Raw genomic sequence first — 4,888 nt, 5'->3', positions numbered from 1 at the left:
CAATTCCAACAGAGCACTTGCTGGGGGGAGAGGAAGTAAGAAGCAAAGCTGTGCTAGCTGGGAACTGAACCCAAGCCAATTGCATGGGAAGCAGCCATGCTAACCCCTACAGCACCCACACCTCTTTGTGGGTTGGGAGGGGGGCTAAAAGGGCAACATGCAGAAATATGAATTACTGCGCATGTGGTTTCCACCCCACCCCAGTTCTTTTTTCATTAGTTGTAGGCATCCTTCGATCCCAAGGGATCCTGGGTTTGCGCCCCAGCTGGACTGATCCGCGCAGTGTCTCCTGTGGCTGTGCAATCCAAGGCGGGAGTGGCAGTCCTTTCCGCACTGTGAGCAGCAGGAGGCAGACGTCGCTCTGGTGTCACGGGCACGGACCTCTCTGAGGGCTCTCCTGCCTTCCGCTTCCTTCACCAAGGTACTTTCATACATAACAAGAGCTTCCTTCACTCTCTGTTTCCAGACATGCCTGTCTGAGGCGAGCGAATGCCAGGTGTTCGCACTGATAGAGAGAGCACTGAGGTCACACTTGCACGTGTCCTTGTAGCGCAATTTAGGTGGCCCTTTCGGCCTCTTCCCAGACGCCAGTTGGCCGAAGAGGAGGTGCTTCGGTATTCGGCCATCCGTCATGCGTGAGACGTGTCCCAGCAAGCGCATACGCCTCTGTTTGAGAAGGGTGACCATGGAGGCGGTGCCCTCTCAAGCACTGCGCTACTGGGGACCTTGTCCTGCCATGAGATACCGAATACGCGCCTAAGGCAGCGCATGTGCAATGTGTTGAGCCGCTGCTCTTGTTTTGAGTGCAAAGTCCATGTTTCACTGGTGTACAGCAGTGTGCTCAAAACACAGCTATCAAGTGAAAAGTTGCCCCAGGGCCAGTGAACCTTCTTCTCCCCCACCGAGCATTCACCAGGGTCTCTGGCCTTCCGGAAAAAATAGCCTTGGAGTTGTGATGGCCGAGTGGTTAAGGTGTTGGACTTGAAATCCAAAAGGGTTTTCCTGAGCAGGTTCAAATCCTGCTCACAGCGACGGCTGTGTTTTAGCCACATCCTGGAACCAGGACAATACAGCAGCACACACCCTGAGACACTGCCCAGGGGCTGTCTGTGACCAGTGTGTGGAAGAGGCCAGGGGAGACTGTGGTTGGGTCACTGCTCTGGCTGCTGCTGGGCCCAGCTGAAGGCTCAGCAGGTCGGTTTGGCCATGCCCATGCACATAACCCTGAGGCTTCCAGGTTACATGTTGGGCAGCTTGTGGCTGGGACAGAGGAAACACAAGCCACATATCACCAGGAAGGTCAGAGGGAGGCTGCACCTCTCCCAGGTTCCTGCTCCTCCCCTCTGGGGTCACCTTTTGACAAGCAGAGCTCTGAGAAAAGCACTGAATGACCCGCCCCAGCTGGGGGTGTGTTGTAGAGGGAATATCAGGCCTGCAAACTCCCCAGCACGGCGTGGAAGAAGGCTTCTGAAGGCTTTGTATGTCTGTGACCTGCCTTGTAACACCTCCCGTCCTGTTCCTTTGTTTTCTCTTGGTCACAAACTTTTCTTTCCCACACTGCAGGGGTGGGCGGCAGGGGGCCTATTGGGGTCAGAAGAGCCCTGTGTACATGCGAGTGGGGAGTTTAAATCACTTCTCTGCACCAGAGCCTTCAGCAGGAGAGACACGGCATTTCCAGGGAGGGCCGCCGCAGGCTCACAAGATCACACCAGCATCAGGACTCCAGGGAGCTCTGGGCACACTGCCAAGTTCCAGTGCACCAACCGATCGCCTGAACCCTTCCATCTGGCTGGGCCAAAGACCTGGCTCCACCAGGCGCCAGTCACCCCACTCACTCTCGTGCAGGACAGGAGAAGGAAGCAGCTCAGAGAGCTTTAGGGCTGTGCCTCAGTAAGGCAGCCCCAGGAGGTGCCTCTGACATTGAACTCAGACTGCAGGAAGCAAAGCCCTGAACAATGGCTCCAGCCCTCCCCACCTGCCCCTCACCCTTTGGGGCTGGCTGGCATTGCCCTCTGGACACCTCTCACCCTCATCTGTCAGCATGGACTGTGTCCTCATTGCTTCTCTGGAGCTCCTGTGTCTCCCAGGACTCCCTCTCTCTGCCTGGGGCTTTCTCAGCACCTGTCCCCACAAAGCTTCCACCAGACAGATAATATGCTTTCCAGGCCCATTCCTGTGGCTATGGGCTTAGAACCACAGAATCCTGGGGCTGGAAGGGACCTCAGGAGATCATTGAGTGCAGCCTCCTCCCCAAAGCAGGAGCAACCCCAACTAAATCATCCCAGCCAGGGCTTTGTCAAGCCAGGGCTTAAAAACCTCCAGGGATGGAGATTTCACCACCTCTTCAGGTAACGCATTGCAGTTCTTCACCACCTTTTTGGGGAAAATAAAAGCAGTAGCAGAGCCCTGTGCTGGGCTATCACTGCCATGACTTGGATTTGAACCAAGGTTTCTGCAGCCGCAGTGGAGAGTACTAACCACTGTACAATCACGGCCAGCTAGGGAAGTTTTCTAGTGAGCTTTCCTTTCTAGGGCATCACCCCACAGTCTGGAGCGTGGACCACTTCTCCAGCTGTAGGCAGGACTTGTTGGGCTCCAGGGCACAAAGCAAATTAACAGCCAGCTGCCCAGAGAAGGACTTGAGCCCTTCACTGCCACATTAAGAGCCTGCTGCTCATCCAACTTCTGCTGGTAAAGGGGGCTTTTCCTTTTGGCCCTCGATACAAGTGCAGTCAGGGCAGCATTAGAGGAATGTACAATATTAAAGAAGCCCACATTGGAAAAGGCTGGGGGAGTTGCCTCAGGTGGGAAGCAAATGGTTCTGTCTTTTGCTGCATTTCTACATAACACACGTTCTCTGTGCTAGAAAGTGCCTCATTCTTCTGGAAAGAGAGAACCCTCGAGCTTTTTACAATGTGTCTCCTTTGACGCAAATAGAGCCCTCAGCCTACTACCTATCCTCCCTGCTCCTCCAGAATACAATGACCCACAGCTTAAAAAGGCGAAAGCTGTGTCTACACGTGCACGCGACTTCGAAGTAGCGGCACTAACATCGAAATGGCGCCCGTTGCGGCTACACGCGTCGGGCGCTATTTCGAAGTTACCTTCGACGTTAGGCGGTGAGACGTTGAAGTCGCTAACCTCATGAGGGGATCGGAATAGCGCCCTATTTCGACGTTCAACGTCGAAGTAGGGACCGTGTAGACGATCTGCGTCCCGCAACGTCGAAATAGTGGGGTCCTCCATGGCAGCCATCAGCTGGGGGGTTGAGAGACGCTGTCTCTCCAGCCCGTGCGGGGCTCTATGGTCACCGTGTGCAGCAGCCGTTAGCCCAGGGCTTCTGTCTGCTGCTGCTGCAGCGGGGGATTCATGCTGCATGCACAGGGTCTGCAACTCGTTGTCGGCTCTGTGTATCTTGTGCTGTTTAGTGCAAGTGTGTCTGGGAGGGGCCCTTTAAGGGAGCGGCTGGCTGTTGAGTCCGCCCTGTGACCCTGTGTGCAGCTGTGCCTGGCACCCTTATTTCAATGTGTGCTACTGTGGCATGTAGACGTTCCCTCGCTGCACCTATTTCGATGTGGTGCTGCGCAACGTCGATGTTGAACATCGACGTTGCCAGCCCTGGAGGACGTGTAGATGTTATTCATCGAAATAGCCTATTTTGATGTTGCAACATCGAAATAGGCTACTTCGAAATAGGCTTCACGTGTAGACGTAGCCAAAAATTATACAACACGCAAAAAGTTTAACAAAATCACAGCATAATCCACACAGCACAGCAAGTACATTTGAAAAAAATGGTGTTAAACAGCAAGCAACATTCAAGAAAATACACAAAAAACTGAAAATATTAACACACATCAACCACAAACTGGAAAAAAATTCTCACATGTCCCTTTGCATAGACAGCTTAAAAAAGAAACAAACAAACAAAAATTACACAAGCAAGGAAGAGAAAATTACAGGGAAAATTACATACCAAACCAGCTGAAGGAGCTGGAGGGGGGGAAAGCAAGTTCTTCTCACATCACAGTGATGACACAGACAACCCACAAAGCCTCCCCTTTGTGCAGACAATTGCCCAGAGGTGCTTCCAGACGAATTTCAGCCCCAGAACCAGAGGCTCCAGGAGCAAAGGCAGCTTGTGGATGAGGGACTCTGGACACACCACGCAATGCATTGTGGGTATGCAAAGGGGCATCACTGACTCTGCCCCACAGAGCAGAGGAGCCGGGGTCTCCCAGCTGTGGTGGCTGCCCCTAGAACAGGGGTGATGACAGTTTTTATGCTGTGCCCCCTTTTTGGCCCTGCACTGAGCTGGTCCCCACAACCTGTGGGAGAACCATAGGAAGGGACGCTGGCCTGTGCCTGGTTGTGTAGATCAGTCTATTGCTGTTGGGGCAGAGAGGAGATTGTGACATTCATTCCCCCTTGGGCAAGTGTCTGTCCCTTTCCCAGCTGTGTACTGCACAGCTCAGGAGCTGGGAGAGACCAGAGCCCCTGAGCCAGCCTTGGGAACAGGCCCTTCCCTTAGAGGCAGCTGCCCTATCTCTGGCTGCAGCTGAACCAGGGCTGCCCACTCCTTGCCAGGGCATTACACAGGTGAGTGTAGCACTGTTGGGCTGACATAGGAGACAGGCTGGGCCCAGCAGCAACCAGAGCAGTGACCACACCCCAGGGTCAGCATTTCCCCCAGGCATAGACTCCCCTGGCCTCTTCCACACACTGGTCACAGACAGCCCCTGGGCAGTGTCTCAGGGCCTGTGCTGCTGTAGTGTCCTGGTTCCAGGATGTGGCTAAAACAGCCCTCGCTGTGAGCAGGATTTGAACCTGCACAGGGAAACCCTATGGGATTTCTAATCCAATACCTTAACCACTTGACCATCACAGC

At 54.0% G+C, this 4,888-nt stretch overlaps 2 non-coding genes across 2 annotated transcripts; one reads left to right on the top strand and one right to left on the bottom strand.

The window, feature by feature from the left end:
- Positions 1–949: 949 nt before the first annotated feature.
- On the top strand, positions 950–1,031 carry TRNAS-UGA (transfer RNA serine (anticodon UGA)). The gene has a single exon. It is a non-coding gene; the product is annotated as a tRNA-Ser (tRNA).
- A 3,775-nt stretch (positions 1,032–4,806) lies between these two features.
- TRNAS-AGA (transfer RNA serine (anticodon AGA)) lies at positions 4,807–4,888 on the bottom strand. Its single transcript has one exon. It is a non-coding gene; the product is annotated as a tRNA-Ser (tRNA).

The sequence above is a fragment of the Carettochelys insculpta genome, chromosome 7 (assembly GCF_033958435.1).
Source record: "Carettochelys insculpta isolate YL-2023 chromosome 7, ASM3395843v1, whole genome shotgun sequence".
In the NCBI taxonomy this organism is placed as follows: Eukaryota; Metazoa; Chordata; order Testudines; family Carettochelyidae; genus Carettochelys; species Carettochelys insculpta.
Note: the sequence above shows the minus strand (reverse complement) of the source record. Positions and strands in the feature narration are given on the sequence as shown.